Consider the following 23,811-nt stretch of genomic DNA (forward strand, 5'->3'; position numbering starts at 1 on the left):
AAAAAAAAAAAAAAAAAAAAAAAAAAAGTAAGTGTATCTTCTTGTGAAAAGGATGCCATTGTGCGCCACCCGATATAGTACGACGCGCGGCCGCGGCACGTGGCAACTGTTTGGCTCATTGCAGCATCGGCACACGCCACACGACGTACATCGTGGTAACCTTTCTTTTTAAATTTTCTCAAAATCGTTCCATCTTTTTGAGAAGCGTATTTTAAAGCTGAACATTCGAGGAATCCAGTCGTATTTTTCCCAAATTGATACATGGGTGGTAACAGTGACAATTTGGCATTTGAGAAGGTAACTTTAATTATTATTGTATTTATTACCAATGAACAAAATGGTGTGCATACAGTTAGATAAAGCGTTTCTTTGGCATTACAATGCGACCAAAATCAATACTCTGCCTGTAAAGATAACCAAAATATTGCGGTTGAAGTGACGTCGTGTCGGCTGATTTCGCTCAATTTTTAAAAAATTTGACATTAAATATCTCGGAAACGGTTCGAAATTGGAAGCTAAAATTTGACAGGTTCATTCTTACGTGGTTATCAACAAATGCTCTAAATTTGAAAAAAATTGGTGAATATGACCGTAATTCCCAGTGCGTTTTAATGTGGAATGGCTCGTAATCGGGTCAAAGTGTCATATAAGCGTCGTAGTCGTAGGTATACCATTATAAACACATAAACGATTTTTAAAAAGAAATGGCGTAATATTTTAGTCATTAAACAATTTGTTTGAATTTACAGATTTAACGTCAAAGCAAACATTTTTTCCCTCATAGACGGATAACAATTAATTGATGCAGGCTACTCAATTTGTTGTGGAATAGCTAGTGAAAACGAGTATCAATATGAATTAACTGGTATTTGCGTTCATTGTATCTAATTTAATAAAAGGGCATCCTGAAAAAGTAGCAATAATTATTGAAAAACATGAATTATTGACAACAGTACCTATTGAGGAACAGTGAAAAATGCAAACATCTTTTTTTAAACACCTTTTTCTTTTCATATGTTAGTTTGAGATATCAAATAATAAAATTGACAATTAACTTATATAAAATATTAACATACGTTGTAAATACAAATAGTTGTGATTACTTAAGTATGTGTGCAAGCATACGTCCATTTATCTGGAAAAAAATCATTTCTGTTTTTGAAATACAAAAAGCAGCAGACATAGGCAAATGCATATAGGATGACTGTTTCCAACTTTTAATATTTCCTTCTACATTTTTGAACGTCCAACTTCCATTATTTCCGAAATCATTTTTTAACAATTATTATTTCATTAAGTTAAAGAAAATAATGGAAACGGACACTAGTGTTGGATGTAGTTCCGATAAGGTGCACGTTTTGATCTTGATGAAACTTGCTAAAATTGTTTCAAATAGTCTCAAATGAACATTTATAAAAACTTTTTTGGAGCACTTGAAAATTAATAGATACAGTAGAGAATCTATTCTCGCACTATCGTTATGTGCACGGAAGCCACGTTCCTCGCTCACACTTATTTCTCATACATATGCGCGTACCCTACTCTGTTGACCAGCACGCGCACGCCCAGGTCAGAATACATACGGTATCGCGTTTAACTCGCATACCCTATCACAGAAAGCGCAGTGTATAATACTGTTTTAATAAAATGTTACAATTTTTTTTGATACTTTTAGTTACAATCAACTACATTTCGTATTATAATACATTCATAATGAATATAAATACTTATGTAAGTAGATAAACCTGTAAAAATATGCGACAAGTATAACGTATAACAAAGTTACAGTTAAGAATTAGAATATTAAATATCTTAAAGGCGTTTAACCATAGATACCGAAAAAATGGTAAAATGATATGTACAGAATGTCCGGTTTAACTATATACACGCGCTATTATTCTGGAACCATTGAAAGTGCGTAGAAATGTTTCATAAGAAATCTGTCGGATGTATGTTCGTAAGGTACATTGCCACTAAAATATGTCACAAATTATTCACTTTTTCACATAATGCCTTAATACTTTATGACGCAGAATGTTTAGTAGAATCGATTTATGTAAAACAAAAGTCTTTTTATTCATGAATATTTCAATATGATTAATAAACAAACATAATTACCTTTGAAAACTCAAAAGATCCTCCACCTACGAAAAAATTGTTACTGCTAAGTAACAGCTCCCTCCATAGTAAACAACTTGTATGAATAACCTTTTTTGATATCTCTCAAAATAACGGAGATAATTACCATAACCGTAAAGTGCGTATATCCAGTCCACCCTATATATAGCTGCGTCGCACAACTGAACAGTCGAGTGGTGGAGAAAGCGCTTGGGCAACTGGTCACCGATTCCTCCAGGGTTCCTGGAATTTTTGCCCTCTACATCCCCGACTCGTGCGAGAATCGAATGTTTACTAAGGTATATACAGGGTGTTCGACTACTAGTGGGAAAAAATAAAAGAGGTGATTCTTTGAGGCAAAATAAGACGAAAATCAAGAATAACGAAATTGCGACAAATGCTTCGTTTGTTAGTTATAAGCGTTCAAAAATGGACCCAAATCATGGCAATCCGCGCGCACGGAGTGTTAACGGATCACGGCTCGTAAGGGGCGTACAGACACTTTAAAGACTCAACGACATGCAGGAAAAGTCGGTAGAACAACTATCTACTTACGCTGTAGAAAATGTCATTAACTTGTGCCCGCGGTATTTGAGTCGAATTCACTTGTATCGCATTAACTCTGATTACTCGATAAAATTCGAAAGAAATGTAAATATCGCCTTACGAAGGTTAATGCCCCCTCTAGTTGTCGCATATAACAATTGTCCTGTCCACGAGTATTCATGAAATTAATCCTCACATCCACGTACACCACAGAAGTCCATGAAAAATGTCCACACACACACTGCGCGATTGTCCCGACCGCGAAAAATGATCAAACAGTGCGCGATTAATTAGACCCGCGAGCGGTTCCTCCGTTGGGTTTAACAGTCTACACGATACACAAAACTAACACTCGAAATAATTAATTTATAACGATTTAACACTAATTTTTAACCTACACTAATTAATAAAACCTACAATATTTAATAAAACATACAATATTTAATACAACCTGAAATAATTAATAAAACCTACCATATTTAATAAAACCTGCAATAATTAATAAAACCTACAATGTTTAATAAAACGTGCAATAAGTAATAAAACCTACAATATTTAATAAAACCTGCAATAATTAACAAATTCTACAATATTTAATAAAACATACAATAATTCACAAAATCTACAATACTTAATAGAACCTACAATAATTAAAAAAATCTACAATATTTAATAAAACCTACAATAATTAATAAAATCTACAATACTTAATAAAACCTACAATAATTAATAAAATCTACAATACTTAATAAAACCTACAATAATTAACTTGCACTATTCATAACGACGACGTACGCGACATTACTAAATAATCATTACGTAATCGCTAAAGAAACTAAAACTTAGTTTTCCGAACATGAACTCTATTTGCTCGTAGAATGCAAAGGCACCGTTCGGAAAAGACAACTGATATTGTTGAACTCATCCACCCTCGTTAACATCGATGTGGCATAATAGGTCGATCCCCACTCTTTCATGGTCAATACTTTGTGGAAAGGAAAAGCTGCATGGGAAAGTGCCTTGGAGGTCGCGTTTCTTATCGTATATTCTTAGAGCAACATCTGTCATTTTTTCTCATACACCACTCGGGGCCACTTGGCAACGATGCCGAGGGTGTGCGAGTCTGGACATTATAAAACTGTCTCTTCTCTTCTGCAAGGCAACCACCCGCGGATTACATGTAACGTGTTACTGCCATTGACGAAGACCATTTTTTTTTTTTACGCGGGGGAAATGCCTTATGCACACCCCGGAGTTCTGGGGTGGGACTCCGAGGTACTGTGGGACTCGCACCCACTAAAACCACCGCGGCAGCCTTCTCGGGGGGAACTCGGCGGTGGCGGGATCTCGTATGAACGCACCGCCACCGCCGCGCCTGGGCTCCCCTTAGCGGGGAGCCCGTTCCGTGGGGGCGATCGGACGCCCCCCAGAGGTGACCGATACCCCGGTCACCCCCCATCCCTACTCCGCCGGCGTCGGAGGACTGCACTCCGACGCCGGCACTACCGGACCGCTTTGGATGCAGTCGGGGACCCTACCCCGACCTACCCCACCCCCCGGCGGCGCCGCCGGGGCAGGCTGTGCGGGCCCCACGGCCCCTACCACGACCCCGCCTCGCTGTCCTCCTCTCTCGACGAGCGGGATCGCGCGCCTCGCTGTCCCGCTCGTCCTCCTCCTTCCGCGAGACGAAGGTTTCGCAGAAGGAGGACACCGCCATCCACGACCTCCCGCTCCCCGCCATGGCCGCAACGACGGGCGGGAGCGAGAGGTCTCCCCCTATCTCTAAACGGAGTGCCCGCCTCTCCCTGGCAAAGGCCGGGCACTCCTCCAACACGTGCTGCGCGGAGTCAACCTCCGCGCTGCACTGGTGGCACTCTGCCGTCGCCTCGGCTCCAACCTTCTGCAGGTACCCCCCGAAGCATCCGTGCCCGGTGAGCACCTGCGTGAGCCGGTAGGATTGCCTGCCGTGCCAACGGTCCAGCCATCCATCAAGGACGGGTAGGACCGCGCCCACGGCTCGCTGCCGGGCAGCGCCGTTGTCATACAGCTGGCGCCGCCACTTTTCGCGAGCGAGCCGTCGGCACTGGTGCTTCATCACCTCGACCGTGTCGTCCGGCGGGTCGACCCCGTTCCGGCGGAGGCCCTGCAGACACCGATACAGATCGGCGTCAGCCTCCGCCTGGAAATCAAAGGGCACGACCCCTGCCTGGACGGCCGCCGCCTCGTGGGGGATGGTGCGGTACCCCCTCGCGATCCTGATGGCCATGCGGCACTGAATGCGCCGCAGTAGCTGCCGGCCCTACCGGCGGGCCATCAGGTCGCGGGCCCACACGGGTGACCCGTCTAGGGTCATCGGCCGCACCACCCCCATGTAGAGGCGGCGTACCCTCTCCACCGGCCCCCCGAGATTGGGCATCAGACGACCCAACAGGGTCGCCACGCCCTCAATCCGGGGAACCAGGCGGTCGAAGTGTCCTTCGAAGCGCCAGCGGCTGTCCAGGTCGAGGCCGAGGTACTTCGTACGTCCCTCGACCCGGAAACAGGCGTCTTCTACTCGGACCCAGGCCTGTGGGACCCGCCGCGACAGAGGCAGTCCATGAAACATGACTACCTCCGTCTTTGGCGGCGAGATCTGCAACCCCAGGTCCCGGATCCTGGCGACAATGAGTGCCACCGCCACATCCGCAATGCGGATGGTCCTCGTCCACTCTCCCCCGACCGCGATGATCAGAGTGTCGTTCGCATAGCAGACGACACGCACACCGGGCGGGACGAGCTCACGCAACACCGAGTCGTAACCCATGTTCCGCAGTAGGGGTCCAAGAACGGACCCATGAGGCACGTTTCGGTTGACTCTCCGCCGCACGATTGTGCCACCCCGGCCGGGGTACTCGATCACCCTGTCCGGCAGGTAGTGCCGCAGCACGATCCGGAGATACGGAGGCACCCCGTGTTCTCGGAGCGTCTCCCGGATCGTGTTCCAGCGGATGGTGTTAAAGGCGTTGGCGATATCTAAACTGCTCATCAAACTAGCGTAGACCGTCCCCAGCGGAAACCGTACTGGCAGTCCGCCAAACCGGGACCATCGTCGGACATGCCCCTCGACAGGCGGGCAGCGAGCACGCGCTCAAAGAGGTTGCCCGCCTCGTCGAGGAGGCATATCGGCCGGTACGCGGAAGCAGAGTCCGCGGGCTTTCCTTTCTTCGGGACGAGGACCATCCGGCCCCGCTTCCAGGGCAGCGGGACCCGCCCCGACATCATGCAGCTGTCAAACAGCCGCATGAGTCAGGGCCCGAGGACGCGTGAGGCCAAACCCAGCGCCCGCCCGGGGTTGCCGTCAGGCCCCGGAGCCTTATTGGCCTCGAGGCGCTTGACGGTCGCCGCGAGTTCCTCCTTCGTGACCGCCAGCTCGGCGGACCAGTTGGTCGGGTCCGGCGGCTCGAGCGGCCGCGAGCCCTCATCCGGATCGTCCGGAAAGAGGGTCTCAACGTCACGCTCGAGAGCATGGGGGTCGAGAGACTCCGTGACCGGGGGCCCAGCCGGCCGCATGCGTCCCAGGACGATGCGATACGGGCGCCCGCACGGGTCACGGTCCAACGTCTCGAGGAGCTCACCCCAGCCACGGGATTTGGCCTCCCCGATGGCGCTCTGGAGGTCCACCGTCGCTCGCCGGTAGACCCCGTAGAGATCGTGCTCCCTTGCCAAGTGGCGGTTCCGTCGCCGGCGGGCCCTGGTGAAGCGGCGCCGCGCCGCGTGACACACGTCACGCAGCGCAGCGATCTCGTCGCTCCACCAATACGAGGCCTGCCTAGGGGGCTTCCTGATCCGGTGCATGGCTGCGTCACACGCAGCCGCCATTGCCTCCCGGAACTATTCAGCCTCCCTGTCGACGTCCGCGACGGGTCCGGCTGGAGCCTCCGGTCAGGACTCGGCGAGGGCCACTGTCATCAGCGCGTCCTCCTCCCGGCGCTTGAGCGCCCATCTACGCGGCGGCCGGCCAGCGTCCGGGCGGAGAGCGGGGTGGTGTCGAGGGGCGGCGCAAACATCAAAAATGATGTGGAGGAGGTCACCAAGTGTCACCACCTCCTCCGCCACCCTCCACCCCGACACGAGACGCGCGGCGGCGGGCGTAGCCCATGAGTGGTCAACGATTGACTCTCCCTGCTACCGCACGCACGTGCTCGCAGACCCTCGCTTGAGCAGCCGAAGGTCCGCGCTCGCCGCCCATACCTCCACGGCATCGCCCCTCGCGTCGGTCCTGGGGCCTCCCCAGAGGGTAGACTTCGCATTGAAGTCCCCCAGGACCAATGTTGGACGAGTCGGATCACGGGACACAAGGTCCCGGATCCCGTCCAACAGCATCTCAAATGCCGCGAGGGGCATGCTCGGAGGGGCATACACCCCGACCACTGCGGGGCGCACCATACAGCGCCGCACCCGCTCATCAAAACGCTCAGGGGCGCGGCCCAGTCGCCAACCACCGACACGGAGCCCAGCGCGTCTCCCGCCCAATCGGGGCGGTCAAGGACGCGGTACGGCTTGGCAGCGACGGCCAGGCCGACCCCCAACTCGGCCAGGCTATGGACAAACAAGTCCTGCGCCCGTGCCGCGTGGTTGAAGTTGGCCTGGAGGATCCGGACCATAGGGGGGAAGGATAGTCCGTAACCATAGCCTACCCCCGGCCGGATCCTCCCTCCACCGCCGCCGACGCCAACGGCGTCGGAGACGGGTCGCCAGCCGAGCTAGTCGGCCGGCTCACCCCCCGCTGCGTCGGTGCCGTCGACGCCGCCGCGCCACGCCCCCCTCGGCCCCGCCGGGACGGCGGAGACGCGCAGCCCTTGCTGCCCAGCCTGTGGTCCGCCGGCCGGCCCAGGTCGGCGCAGACCGGGCATTTGGGGGCCGCCGCGCAGTCCCGGACCGTATGCCCCTCGCCGCCGTAGCCGTAGCACCGTCCGCCAAGGTCCGCATCACGCGGAAACTTTTGGCGGACGTGCCCTTCTGCCAGGCAGCGGTATCACCTGAGGGGCTGGGCCGGGAGCGCCTCCACCCTGGACGACGACCAGCCGACCAGGATGCGGCCGGCCGTCGTCAGCCACCCCGCGGCCGCGAGGGGGCAGCGCACCAAAGCGGTGCCAAAGCCGGACGCGTTTCGGCGGATCTCGCCGGAACGGACCTCGGCAGCCGCGCAGCCGCCGACACGGGCGACCGCCGCCGCCACGGCCTCCGCGGTCACCGACTCGTCGAGGCCGGTTAAATTCATTTCCGCGGTCTTCGCCGGCCTCGAGACGCGGACGTCGGTGCCGCGGAAGACCTCGGCTAGGCGCGCTCTCCGGTCCGGGGACCTCCAGAATGGAGGACCCCCTCTGACCCTTCCGGTAGCGGATGTCGGTAATCCCGACCTCCGCCAGTTGGACCCCGGCCACAGCCCGACGCATGACGTCGGAATACGCCGTCTAACTACCCGGGGCCACGGTAAGGGCGGCCGCTGCCCGTGTCGCCACGCGCGGGGGGCGACGGCCCCCTCCCCCCGGGCTTTCCTGAGGGCGTCGGCCGTTGCGGGGCCGCGCCCGCCGCCTTAAGCGGCACTGGCGCAGCAGCAGCCGCAGCCCTCTTCTTCCGCCGCTCCCGGCGACCGACCACCTCGGACCACCTGTCCGGATGGTCCGGGCCAGTCGGCGCGTCACCGGGCGCCCCCGTCCTCGGCCGCGCAGGCGGAGGCGGAGGCGACCCCACCACGGCCGGCGCCGCAGGCTTCTTCCTCCTCTTCCGCCTCTTCTTCTTGCCGCCGCCCCCGGCCGCCCCGCCGCCCGCGCCCGCGGCGCGAACGCCGCCATCGGCAACGGCCGGCCGCGAACACGAGCGAGCGGGCGGGGCGGCCGACGCAGCGGCGCGTTGCCGAAGGCCGCGAAGAGGCGCCCCACGCACCTCTCCACAACCCCCTCGACGTCGGTCACGGTGAGCGCGCGCCCCGCGGCCGGCATCTCGCCGGGCACGAACGGGGACGCCCCAATCGCACCTCGCGGGGCGATGGCGGGGCCGGAAACGGCGCCGGCTCAGCGGCAACGGCGCCGGCAGGGGCGCGGGCGGAGGCGGACCGCCGGGGACGGCCCGGGACAGGCAGCATGGCCGGAGGCGGGGGCGGCGGCATAACCACAACCTCCCGCTCGGAGCCCGTCGTCCGCTTAGCCAGCTCGGCAGCCGCAGCCGCATAATGTGTAATGCGGCCTCCCGCAAGCAGCGGACGAACGTCCCCTTTAGGTTGCGGCTTGACTCCGCAACCTTCTGGACGACGGCAACCTTTTCATAGATCACCGCCCCCAGGTCCGCCGTTGGAGCTTGCCGCATCTCTGCGACAAGCTCGGCCTCGGAAGGCAGCGGCTTGCACGACTTGTGCACCGGTCGCGGGTGCACCGCCGTATCCTCCACTGCCGCCTCCAATTGAAGCTGACGCTCCTGGAGCGTGAGCTGCAGGAGCCGCTTCTTGGCCTCCGCCAGGCCCACGGACTCGCCCGTCGTCGGGGGGCGTCCCCGCTTGCGGCCCGTCGCCGCGCCAGGCCCGACAGCGTCAGAGCGGACCGTCGCCGCGGAAACCGTCGACGACGAATCCGAATTGCCGTCGCTGAGCGTCACGCATGCGTCTACGCTAGCCGTGCTGGGCCAACGGCTCAGGCCGCTCGGGTGGCGCCGCAGCCGAACAATCGGCAACAGCTCCCGCGGCACACCCGTCGACCCAGACGGCCCCGGAGCCGCGTCATGGACGCCGCTCCACCCACCAGGCGCGGCGGCAGACGATGTGCCCGTCCCTGACGCCTCTTCATCAGTAATACTGCTGGACACTGTGGCCTGGCGGTCTACCACAGTGCTCTCCCGGTCGATGGATAACGACGCGGGAGGGCCACGGTCAGCCACCACCCTCCGCGCCGGTACTGGGGGATCCGAAGCCCCCTGCACCGTAAACGTTTGTACCTTTCGTTGTCCTTTCCATAGTCATTTTTTGGCCCTTGCGGGCGGGCCAACCAACACCCGACTTGCCCTGTCGTCGCCGTTTTCCAGTCAGTTGCCAGCTCACCGCGTGCACCCTCCGCGCCCAGCAAATTGCTACCCGTACGAGCAAGCTCGCCTGGGTGTTGGTGGAACATCAGCTCCATCGGAGATCTCGCCCAAGCGACGTGCCCGGACGAGACCCTTCCAGCCCTCGTGTCCCCGCCATTGACGAAGACCTTGCCTATTGTGTTTTCGGCTGTCCCTCTTGACATTAACATGTAAAAAGAACTTCAACGTCGAATTCCAACTCCATGTTAGAAACAGTTCATATTACACCGAATGTATGTGTTTAACGATTTTGTTCATTTTATTTTATGTAGTTTCTTTACGCATCGTAATGCAGGTGCCGCAAGTAATTATACGTTTGGTATGACCCATGTTAATTGTATATTATTTTTTTGCGGATACAAGAACCTGAAACACTTGGAGTAAGATCGAAGTGGTAATGAAATGTGCAATGCACATAAAACGTACAGTAAGTCAATATTCAATATTTCAGGAATAAAGATATTATCGTTTAAACCAGTCACCCCCTGAATAAAAGTCATTCAGGTATGAATGACACCACCTGCTTACGATCGACCGACGAAGGCGGCTTGCTACCTGAAACGGAGCGCGCCGCTGTTTTTACCTGCTTATTGTGGACTTAATTTCATTACTTTCAGTTTAAAAATCATCTTTTTTTTTTGTTAATATGACCGCGTGCAGTAAACGAACCGTATGAAAATTTGTCTCTGAAAATTCGAAACATTCCACGGTAGTATTGTCATTTTCTCGGCATTTACATCTCCGCACTTCGTTTACCCATTACACACGCACACATACTGAAAGCCATCTCGGTCTCCTCCACCCCTGTGTCATGGTTGACTCTAGATTACGATACGAACAATCCAAAACCAGTAAAAAAAGGTATTGCCCTTTCTAGCGAAGCATCGAGCAAGGAACAATTAGCGTCAACCATGTCAGATCGTTCCGTTCTGCTCGACCTAATAAAACGCCTAATTTCGAAAACTGAGTGCGGCGCTCGTTCGGAAACTCCGGCTAGGGTCGCGATTTATAATAATATTGTCCTTCGTTGCGGTGTGCTAAACGATGTTTTTAGACGAGTGCATGCGTTATTTCTTTATCGTTCGAAGCTTCGCCCGGTAGGATAATATCTTTATTCCTGGAATATTGAATATTGACTTACTGTACGTTTTATGTGCATTGCATATTTAATTACCACTTCGATCTTACTCCAAGTGTTTCAGTTTCTTGTATCCGCAAAAGAATAATATGCAATTAACATGGATCGTACAAAACATATAATGATATTACAATGAGACAAAGATGTAATATGCCGCACCTGTATTACGATGCATAAAGAAACTATATAAAATAAAATAAAGAAAATTGTTAGACACATACATTTGGTGTAATATGACCCATTTCTAACATGGAGTTGAAATTCGACGTTGAAGTTCTTTTTACAAGTTAATGTCAAGAAGGACAGCCGAAAACACAATAGGCAAGGTCTTCGTCGATGGCAGTAAGACGTTACAGGAAATCCGCGGGTGGTCGTCCTGCAGAAGACAAGAGGCAGTTTTATAATGTCCAGACGCGCGCTCCCTCGGCATCGTGGCCAAGTAGCCTCGAGGCCCCGAGTGGTGTATGAGAAAAAAATACAGATGTTGCTCTAAGAATATACGAAACGAAACGCGACCTCCAAGACACTTTCCCATGCAGTTTTTCCTTCCTAAAAAGTATTGACCATGAAAGAGTGGGGATCGACCTATTACGCCACATCGATCCTAACGAGGGAGGATCAGTTCAAGAATATCAGTCGTCCTTTCCGAACGGTGCCCTTTGCATTCTACGAGCAAATAGAGTTCATGTTCGGAAAACTAAGTTTTAGTTTATTTAACGATTACGTAGTGATTATTTAATAGTGTCGCGTACGTCGTCGTTATAAATAGTGCAAATTAATTATTGTAGATTTTATTAATTATTGTAGGTTTTATTAAATATTGTAGATTTTGTTAATTATTGCAGGTTTTATTAAATATTGTAGGTTTTATTAATTATTGCACGTTTTATTAAATATTGTAAGTTTTATTAATTCTTGCAGGTTTTATTAAATATGGTAGGTTTTGTTAATTATTTCAGGTTTAATTAAATATTGTATTTTTATTAAATATTGTAGGTTTTATTAATTATTGCAGGTTTTATTAAATATTGTAGGTTTTATTAATTATTGCAGGTTTTATTAAATATTGTAGGTTTTATTAATTATTGCAGGTTTAATTAAATATTGTAGGTTTTATTAAATATTGTAGATTTTATTAATTATTGTAGGTTCTATTAAGTATTGCAGATTTTATTAATTATTGTAGGTTTTATTAAATATTGTAGATTTTGTTAATTATTGCAGGTTTTATTAAATATTGTAGGTTTTATTAATTATTGCACGCTTTATTAAATATTGTAGGTTTTATTAATTATTGCAGGTTTTATTATATATGGCAGGTTTTATTAATTATTTCATGTTTAATTAAATATAGTATGTTTTATTAAATATTGTAGGTTTTATTAATTATTGCAGGTTTTATTAAATATTGTAGGTTTTATTAATTATTGCGTGTTAAAAATTAGTATAAATAGTTGTTATAAATTAATTAGTGTAGATTAAAAATTAGTGTTAAATAGTTATAAATTAATTATTTTGAGTGTTAGTTTTGTGTAACGTGTAGAGTGTTAATCCCAACGGAGGAACTACTCACGGGTCTAATTAATCGCGCAGTTTGTATGGACAATTTTATCGAACTTGTGTAGTATACGTGCATGTGCGGATTAATGGATACTCGTGGACAGGACAATTGTTATACGGGACAACTAGAGGGGGCATTAACCATCTCTACTCGATAATATTCGTAAGAGGATATTTACATTTCTTGCGAATTTTATCGGGTAATCAGAGTTAATGCGATACAAGTGGATTCGACTCAAATACCGCGGGCACAAGTTATCGACATCTTCTACGGAGTAAGTAAACAGCTGTTCTACCGACTTTTCCTGCACGTTGTTGAGTCTTTAAAGAGACTGTACGCCCCTGATGAGCCGTGATCCGCTGACACTCCGTGCGCGCGGATTGCCATGATTTGGGACAATTTTGAAACGCTTATAACTAACAAACGAAGCATTTGTCGCAATTTCGATATTCTTGATTTTCGTCTTATTTTGCCTCAAAGAATCACCCCTTAATTTTTTTCCCACTAATTGTCGAACACCCTGTATAATAGACAACGCGGTCTTATGGTAGGGATGAAGCGAGACCGAAGGACAGAGGTAGCGCTGAAGTAACTCCGCTCTTGCTCGCACATCGCAGAGGGAGGGGAGAAAGCAACTGGACGGCGATGAGGAGAAGGAATTCTGCACGCATGTTGTGCCTCCACTACAGCCGTAAGAGCACGTAAGAGAATCACCCACCAACAGCTCCATTAGAAAGAGAGGAAAGTTCCTCCAATTATTGTCCTCTCTTTCTAGTGCCGACCTTATTCCTACCATAAGACCGCGCAGTCTATTGTATGTATATTTCTATGCATGGAATAGTTGATCCGATTTGACTGTTTCTTTTTTTCGCCACTAGATTGCGTGACGTAAGTAAGTAAACCCAAATAGTCAGCATTCGCATTCTTATCGCATTTTTTGCATTAAGAGCTAAGCGAAAATGATTTCATAAATTGCGTACATATCTGCAATTGGATTATGCAAAGAATGGTCCGAGCTAAGATTGTTACGACAAATAATAACAATTATGTCTAAAAATGCTTATCTATAAGACATCTCTGAAGAAGTATGTAACATGTCACGTCGTTTGAATGTAAGGTAGCCATCCATTTGAGATTATCTCGCTCGAATTGCTCTCTAGAGTACTGTCACGTTGTGTATCCATTTGAAAGTAGCTTCGAGGGTTCGTACAGACAGTACTCTCAGAATCATATCCACTAGACTCTAGTGTAGTGACTAGAGATTCGTCCGTATCCGCCTATTCTGCAGTTTGTTTGGAACTAAGCGTAATTAAATCAAAAGTAAATCAAATCTTAATTAAATCGTTGATTTCATTTTCACGCCCATTTTTCTTGCCAGACATTATGTTTCTCACGCGACAGTTCTCGGAGGAAGACGAAATTTTTTGTTCTCGGTAAACAACTGTCGGGTAGAATATTATTGACTATCGCGAGTTGCTCTCGACGATTAATCACGTAGTTACGTGACTGCATATAACGATACATATACAGGGTGAGGCACTTAAAACCGGCCACCTGAATAACTTGGCTGCTATTGGTGATAGGAAAAAATGCATCAGGCCAAAATTATTTGGTATCGAGGGGCTGATCATCCGATGTTACTAGTTGTTTGATAGGTGGAGGCGTCAAGGGGATATGAAGGTCCTCTGTTTTTTTAAATGGAACGGTATATTTTTTTACTCACATTCTGATAGAGTATTACAAGACGAATACAATGACCTAGTGGAAAGGTCATTCGTGGTCTGGGTTCAGCCAATTGTGATGGAAAATAATTTACTTTGAGGAAATGGTCGTACACTTCCTTGCCGACCCCGGTTGTTGATATTATTACTTCATCTCTGTCTCGTAATCTCTTGTAATGGGTCCTTGAATGGAAATAAACATTCAATCACGCTGTACGCTTCACCTATACATACTATGATTAGTCATTTATGAGAATCTCTGCCGTGCGAAGTGTATCTCAAGTTTCCGAAACGCGTTATTCAATAACGGAGAAAGTAGATATAGTTTTTGTTTATGGGGAATGTCGCCAAATTGTAGGAGATGCAGTCCGTTTGTATGCTGTACGGTTTCCCGAACATGTCACACCTTCACAATCTGCATTTACGAATGTTATTAAAAGTTTTCAAGAAACTGGACGTGTAGATAACAAAATACAAAGAAGATCCAAGGCTGCAACTGATGATCGAAATACAGTGAACATTTTAGCAGCTGTAACACAATATCCCCATGCTAGTACAAGGCAGCTAGCACGTGAAAGTGGCATCAGTCAACGAAGTGTTTTGCGAATATTACATTTAAATAAATTCCACGCTTTTCATGTTTCACTTCATCAAGAATTACATGGGAATGATTTTCAGAACCGTGTAAATTTTTGTGAATGGGGTCTGGAGAAATTACAGAGTGATGAGCTGTTTTTGACTAAAGTTTTGTTTACTGGTCAATAGAAAATTGGCTGCGAGGAGTGGATAAACAAAGACCTTGGTCTGTAAACGTTTGGTGCGGACTTCTCAACGGTGAAATAATTGTTAATAATTAAGCACTTCGAGATATAAACATATTTTAACGGAAATTTTGCCACACCTGCTGGAAAATATTCCGTTTCACATACGGCAAACAATGTGCTTCCAACAAGATGGATGCCCTGCTCATTCTGCACGGATAATTACTCAATTCCTCAACGTGACATTCGGAGATCGTTGGATTGGTCCTGCAAGAAATCATAAATGGCCCGCACGTTCTCCAGATTTAACACCTCTGGACTTCTATATGTGGGGAAAATTAAAGCAGCAAGTGTATAATAAAATACCAACAACCAAAGAAGATATGAAAGAGCGTATAAGAAGAGCTTGTGCCGCGATAAACACAACTGAAATTCAACATGCCGTATTATCCGTCAAGCAACGCTTCAGAGCATGCATCAATGTTCAAGGTCACCATTTCGAACACTTGTATTAGTTGTGTATTACTGTTAGATATTAGGTCAAGTCATAAGTAACTTCCGTTTTTTTATCAGACATTTATTTTGCTCTCATTGAATAACAAAATTATATTAATTTATTATGTATTCACCACTATTATCTATAACCTTCTCCCATCTTCCTGGCAGTTTATCAATTCCTTCCTTGTAAAATGTGGTTGGTTTGGACTGGAAGAAGTTTTCGACAGCCTGCCTGACTTGCTCTTCAGAATTGAAGGTTTTTGGCATTCAAAAAGTTTTGTAAGGAACAGAAAAGGTGGTAGTCTGTCGGGGCAAGGTCCGGGGAGTAAGGTGGATGTGGTAAACAGACCATCCAAGCTCAAGAATTTTTTCTTGAGTCACCCTTGCTGTATGTGGTCGCGCATTGTCGTGTAAAAGAATGACGTTTTTGCGATTGACGAGTGCAGGACGCTTTTCATGGAGTTTCTCTTGCACTCTTTGCAACTGCTGAACGTATCTATCCGCAGTAATCGTTAAATTTGACTTCAACAACTCGTGGTGAATTATTCCTTGACAATCGCACCATACACACAATAAAATCTTTTTGCCATGGATGTTTGCTTTCGGATCTGGTAGGGGTGGTTGATCCTTATCAAGCCACTGTCTTTTGCGGACTATATTGTCATAGGTAACCCATTTTTCATCGCCTGTTACAATCCTGTTTAAAAAAGGCTCAATTTTTACCCGTGAGAGCAGACTTGTGGCGATTGACATGCGATCTTCTTTATTCCGTTCACTGAGATTGTGAGGTACCCATACTCCTAACTTGCTGACTTTCCCTAATTTCTCCAGGTGGCGGTTAACAGTTGATTGTGATGTATTCAACCTTTCTGCTATACCTATTGTTGATTGACGTGGATTTTGCTCCAATATTGCCTTTAAAAGGTTGTCGTCAAAGTCGGAAGGACGTCCCGCCCTCGGTTCGTCTTTTAAGGTCGTATCTCCAGAACGGAATTTTATAAACCAATTTCTAACTGCCCGATCAGTTATTAGTCCTTCACCATATACACTGCATATTTTTTCAGCTGTCGCCTTAGCACTATTGCCTTGTTTAAATTCCCAAAGCATTACATGACGAATATGTACTTTTTGACTCTCCATTTCAGAGGTTAAAAAAAACAGTTTATCGTAACGTGTTCACACAAAACAGTTGACAAAAGATTAACTGAAGCCTCGTCTATATAGTGAAAACAAAAACTTGTTGTCATGGTAACTCATAGCGGGTAGATACGAACAATAGATTCTACTTAGCTGCATCGGAAGTTACTTATGACTCGACCTAATAAATGAATCAACGGTGCTTCATCATTTCATCAAAGTAAATTATTTTCCATCACAATTGGCTTAACCCAGATCACAAATGACCTTTCCAATAGGTCATTGTATTCGTCTTGAAACACTCTATCAGAATGTAAGTAAAAAAACATACCGTTCCATTAAAAAAAACAGAGATGACCTTCATATCTCCTTGACGCCTTCACCTATCAAAAAACTAGTAATATGGGATGATCAGCCCCTCGATACAAAATAATTTTGGCCTGATGCATTTTTTCCTATCACCAATAGCAGCCAAGTTATTCAGGTGGCCGATTTTAAGTGTCTTACCCTGTATACATTATTGCCTCGGTTTCGCTGGCAAGAAATGGAATTCTGAAATGGTACGGAAGCTTCTAACGCCCCCAAAGTATGGGACAGAAAATTACATTGCATGTTAGGTCTATTCTTATATCTCGTCTGTGATAAAATGTATGCATCCCATAACACGCGGTAACATCTATTATTTTTAATCATTTTGCTAACAAATTCCGAGAACTGGTATTCAAGTGTTTCAGCCACGTAACGTAATTCAAGCGAAGCAATACGACAATCTTAGTTCTGTACCTACAGTCGGAATAATAGGACATACAGTAGACGCTCGTTTAATGTAGGCCAGTTTATTGTATTTTAGGAACGCCCCTTGCTTACAACCACTTCCCATACACGTGCAAGCACCCCACTCTGTCGTTAAGTAAGGAAAGAACGAAGACATACGATGTCGCGTTTAAATCGCACATTTTTCATCACAGAAAGTGCAGTGTCAGTAGACAGTCGTTTCCCGCGCTACCGTTATCTGCACGGAAGCCACGCCCCTTACTCACACGTATTTCTCACACTCGCCCGCGTACCTTACTCTGTCGCCCAGCACGCCCAGGCCGGAACACATACGGTGTCACGTTTAACTCGCATATCTCATCACGGAAAGCGCAGTGTATATAATACTGTTTTAATAATGTTTTTATTGTTGCAATGAATATTGGTGGAAATTTAATTGCTTCGTGTCTCGCGAATCACACGTAATAGGTAACAGATGCTAACCAAGCTAGACATTTGCCACTAAAATATGTCACAAATTATTAACTTTTTCACATAATACCTTAATACTTTTGTGGCGGCTTTAGGACTGCCACCACGTCCTTGTTTCTGTGCGTTTAATTTTTAGCGTTTCTCACAGTCTCGTGCGAGCCTGGTTATTGTCATGAACATTTGCTAACCAGGTTCGGGCGAGACCCGGGGTCTTACAGCTACGGCCACTTTTATCGAGGGTCTTTGGGTTTTCCTAAAGGTCCTTCTTTGTTAAGCTTTTCTCTGTTTCAATTTTAACTTCCCGTTTAGGGCGCCGTGAAGGTCGAGTGCTCGTGCACATTTGGCGACCAGCTTGTGCGGTCCTTGCTGTACCCTGATTTCTCCTTTTTACCATCTCTGCACTTTCTCCGTGTTTCCCGGCATTTTCGGTTTCCTCCCCTACGTCGTCTGTCTTTCTCTTCACTCTGCCTATCCTTTTTCTTTTCGTCCTTTTTAAGTGAGCGCGTAAGGACGAGCGGGGTCAGTCTGGCTGTACCGAGGTTCTGAACAGAACTTTGTCGCGAGCGCAAGGAACATGTATACAAATAAACTGAGTATCACTGAAACGTGCTGATTACTGCTCTACTCCCTGTAATCCCACACTTTATTACGCAGAATATTTGGAAGAATCGATTTATGTAATAAAAGTATTTCATTCCATAATATTTCAATATCATTAATAAAAATAACATAATTAACTTTGAAAACCTAGAAGATACTCCACCTACGAAAAACTTGTTACTGCTAAGTAATAGCCCACTTCATACGGAACAACTTCTGTGAATAAACTTTTCTAATATCTCTAAAAATAACGGAGACAATTAATGTAAACGTAAAGTGCACATATTGAGCCCACCCTATATGTAGCTGCGTCGCACGAATGAACGGCCGAGTGGTGGAGAAAGCGCTCGGGTAACTGGCGTCTGCTTTCTGCACGGTTCCTGAAAATCTGGCCCGCTACAGCCCCGACTAGTGCGGGAAACGAATGTCTACTGTATATTTAAAATTATACCCAAAGTATGCGAATAATATATGATTACTTTAAGTCCTGTCCCCAAACTATACAAATGTCTCCAAAGCATGCGTGCGCTTGATATTTTGTCCTCAAAGTACGCACTACACACACATAAATATATATAATTTAACGCTGGATATATATATATATATATATATATATAGCGTTAAATCGATCCAGCGTTAAATCGAATCATATCACACCATAATGAACACTTTTTCGTTAAGGAAACGTGTATAAAAACTTGCAATAGATATTTTTCAAGTTAGAGAGAAGGTAATGTATTTATATATAAGTGGAGGAAGAAAATAAGTTACGTAATATTATTATTTCGTTGACTTACATTACATTAAATTATTTATTTTAAATGTAATTTACAGGAAGTATAGATAAAATAGAATTTCAATTTTTCGATTAGAAACTAATATGTAATTGTTTACCAATTGATGTGTTATATCCTGTAATTTCATTTCCTCTTTTCATTGCACATTTTCTCGCCTTGCGAAATGACGGCAAGAAATGTCGACGCTCATCAACGACGAACGCGAAGTTCATCTCACGGTAAAGTGCTACATCGACATTTCTCGCCGTGTGTTGCATCTGGAGACTGACGAAATCTAGACCCGATTTTCATACGGTCACCAGGGCAATATAAACACCACGAGACAACACAAGGCTCTGATATTTCGGCAGTCGCGCTAGACGGTGCTTCGTCTACCTTTTCCTTTCGCGCAACGGCGAGCCAAGTGACAGCAGTCACTCAACTGTTCAGTATCGAGTTTCACGACGCTTCCTATTTTGTGCGACACGACTTTGCGATTACGCGCAGCCTGACAGGCGAGTTCGATAAGACACCGGACCGCGAAGTGTGACGTCCGAGACGGTGACAACGTTCCCGTAGTGCCCGACTCCTGCATCACGGCTCCGAGCGCCAGCAAGTATTCCGCCCCTTCAAAGACCCGAAATCCCGACTGAACCAGCCGCAAGCGTTCATCATTCATCATCATTGGTATGTTAAGATTTATTTGTGTCTTTTATTTATCTCATTGTTAGAATATATCTTTGTTGTTATCAAAACGAGAGTAATTTCCTATCCCTCCCGTTCCATATCCCAAATTGCGTACTTCATCGGTAAGTTTAGACAAGGCGTGCTTTAGCACCTTAAAAGAGCCAGGACCCGTAATTATAAATAAAGTAACGACCGCAACGCGTGATGTAATAGATGTAACTAGCGATTGATGAATAACAATTAATGTTTATGTATAATCAAGAATTAACAACTGATTTTGTTAATTTTTTTAATCGTGAGCAATAATTAATCGACTGAAATAAAAAGTTAAATGAATTAATGCCCCACAGAAGCTGAAAGTGGGGCGCGAAATGAAACAAAAGACGGTGTTGATGCTTGTGTTCACGACGTACGAGACTAAAAAACTATATAGGCTTTGAAAAGCAGTGCATGAGATAACAGGATACACCAATGTAACGTGTGAAATTTATTTGAAAATGTGTATGATAAATATAGAATCATTAATTAATGAAGTGCAAAAGAGATTAATTGAGAAGTGCGATCGTTTACAATCGACCGGCTTATGTTTCTCTATTGCTTCGTCATGATAGTTGGACGCTCGTTGCCCGTCTACAAAACGACAATCGTCCATCTTGTGTCGTTCGACAAAAACGCTCGTGTGGCCTAGGAAACCAAAGTGTGACTTCCAGAAATGATAAATTGACAAAAATCGCATTTCCACGGTAGTGTTATAGTAGTGTGCAGGGTGGTCTACTCTGCTTTTGACGAGAAAACCATTAAATCATGTGATATTTGACATAATGTGACTTGAGCAGCCATCTTGTGTGTTACATCGGCATCTGTCTCAATCGTACATTTTCTAAAATTGCAATTGTTTCAACATATGGTGTTTATACGGACCAGGCCAGCCTGTAAGTTCGGCCGTGAATGCTATACCCGCGAAAACTTTGATGTGCAATTATCGGTATCTAAACTCGGCGATGGATTCATTTATAGTCCATCGCGGCTCCCAAGGGAGGTGATCGACGAACCCGACCACGTCTCTCCTTGAAGTCGGCTAGAACGGCTTCCCCATGTATAGTTATTGAAGTCCCGGGACTCCCTCCTTGACCTTGATGGGGGGGTGGTAATTTGACAATGGGTAAACAGAGGTGGGGGGGTTTCTGAATTATTCGGGGCATAGATAGGTAATTGATAAGGGGTTGAAATAGGCGATACAGCTCTCTCGATGATGACGTTACCACCGTTGTACAGACTCGGTCTGTGGGTGAAGCAACGAGTGAACTGGTACTCACTTTGGAGACGAAGGATCGGTTGCCCCGACGTTCAAACTCCCATAGCTGATATATATTAGGTAAGGATGGGACTATGCTAGTGACTCTCTGCCCCCCGCGTGAGTACTTCCTCGCCTCCATGTGGCCCGGGCCTAAAAAAGTTGGTCGGGTTGGAAAGCCGGGGGAAACAGTATCCCCGGGTAACGCCCACCGTAGTTCTATTGCAGGGCTACGAGATAGCTACAGGCGCTTCAGCCACAGCTGCGGCCTTGGGGGGGAAATCGCACTTCTCCTCTGCCGAGCGACCTCGAGCATAAACTAAACTAAACTAGATAGTCGTATGGGCGGCATTTAGGGGATTTTTCCATCTCAGGATGATGGAATCGACATCTCATATGCATGTTTTAGTCAGTTAGAGAAGTATGGAAGCCCCGAAAATCACACCCTCTCGCCTCTACGTGGTGCTGCCTGGGATCCTGTCTGGAGATTCGACTCTAGACAGGATGCGAAAGAGAGGGTGACCTTCAGTTTTGTTTAAATGGTTATAAAAACAATGTTTCTGTACTAGGAAAAGCGACGGGGAAGGGAAAATTTAGAAGGAGATGTAAGATCTCAGCACCAAGAGGAGGAGATCAAGAACATAGAGACAACCAAGGATGGATGGAGTTGGAGGAAGACCGGAAAACATCGAACACAAACACACAGATAAGTAGGTAGACAATGTGGGTCGGACCTCGTATAGGGGAGTACATAGGGATATGGATTGGGAGTGGCTTAGTAGTAGTAGTAATAGTTCGTACACGATCTCCCGGGAGAGGGGAAGTGCGATTTCCCCCCCAAGGCCCAGTTGTGGCTCATGGCGCCGGTAGCTATCACACAGCCCCCGCCACGTTAGCAGGGGGACTGCCGTGGGCATTACCCGGGGAGACTGTTTCCCCCGGTTTTCCAACCCGACCAACTTTTTTAGGCTCGGGCCACATGGAGGCGAGGAAGTACTCGCCCGGGGGGCGGAGAGTCACTAGGATCGTCCCATCCCTACCTGAGTAATGTAGCTATGGAATATGGTCGTCGGGGCAACCGATCCTTCGTCTCCAAAGTGAGTACCGGCTCAATCTTTGCTTCACCCACAGACCGAGTCTGTACCAGGGGTGGAATCATCGTGCTTGCGTACGTTCCATCATCGAGAGAGAGCTGTGTCGCCTGTTTCAACCCCCTATTGCTCTACCTACCTATGTCCCGAATAGTTCAGGAGCCCCCGCTCCTCTGGTACCCCTCACAAATCTACCACCCCCCTCAAGGACAGGGAGGGAGTCCCGAGACTCCAACAGAAATACATGGGGAGGCCGTTCTAGCCGACCTCAAGGAGAGACGTGGTCGGGTTCGGCGATCACCTCCCCTGGGAGCCGCAGTGGACCATAAATGAATCCACCGCCAATATGAATCTAGTCTAAATCTAAAGCTGGGTGTGTGAATTTAATAGAGTGAAAAACGAGGTAGAGTAGATCACGCCCTCCCCCCACCCTAGAGTTTGCAAGGAACGCGACGCGATACGGTAGCCCACCGGACTTCGCCGAAATTTCTCCGAAGAGTAAATATCAGTTTCATCAGGGACCACCGCTCGCGTTCTGGGTCGCGAATCTCGCCCCTCCCTAATGGTCGACGCTCTCTCTCTCCGGCGTACCACGGGTCGTTGCAGCGTGTGCCAAACGCCTTCGTGACCCGTCGACATATGTGTTCCGGGGTCACGATTGTTTACCGGCACGTGGGGCCTATTTTTGGTAATGCCATACCTTACGTCCGGCGCTCCGTTCGTAAGGAACTGCCTTCCGGAATACGGTGACCGCGGGGCTCGTTGGGCCGTTGCCCCGCAAAGACATGCTCTTCATGCTTCCGGGACTCGGTTCGCCAGTATACGCCCCGCTGTCCGGAATCGCATTCGGGCCCCTACGTGCTGTATACTACTCAAGATGGCACGACCAGGCCCCCGAAGGGTTTAATACCTGGAACGGCCTTCGCCCCCCTTCCTTCGGGCCCGATTGAGCGCTCCTGGCGTCTGGTTTTTCTTACCTCTGTTCCGGGAGCATCTTACCGAAGATCCACCCGGTCCAGTCTGTGACCACGCGTCCTTGACCGCTATCCCGTATGCTACCCGGTATCGGTGTCCTTTGCCCACGGAACGTCGTCACGGGCTGGTGTTTGAGTGTGCGCTCGGTGTACGCAGGCCCGTGCCGACGTCCGCGATCGGACTCCCCGATTCCTACCTTACTCTAGTTCGAGAACGAAGGGGGAATTTTTGGCCTAGGTTGTCCCGTCCGTGGACGAATACTTCTGCCTACCCCCTTCCCGGACGGTCCTCGGGTTCCGGGCCCTCACCGCCCCCGGGCTACCACCCGGAGCCCACCCAGTCCGTTGTTCTCCGCGGATCCTGTGTCTGTCACTGCGATCCCCCCACGCGGGGGTTACTGGTTTTCTGTCCCAGTTTTCCCGTCGTCCTGGGACCACAGCGGGGATTGAGAGGCAAAAATACGGCTGGAGTCGACAGGGTTCCCCATCTATCTTTTCCCCCGTGTTGCCTCTTCACGAGTGGTCTTCGGGAAGCACGTCGGCAGGCTTACACCCCCTGTCTGCTTTTACCC

The sequence above is a fragment of the Dufourea novaeangliae genome, unplaced genomic scaffold, assembly GCF_001272555.1.
Source record: "Dufourea novaeangliae isolate 0120121106 unplaced genomic scaffold, ASM127255v1 scaffold97, whole genome shotgun sequence".
In the NCBI taxonomy this organism is placed as follows: domain Eukaryota; kingdom Metazoa; phylum Arthropoda; class Insecta; order Hymenoptera; family Halictidae; genus Dufourea; species Dufourea novaeangliae.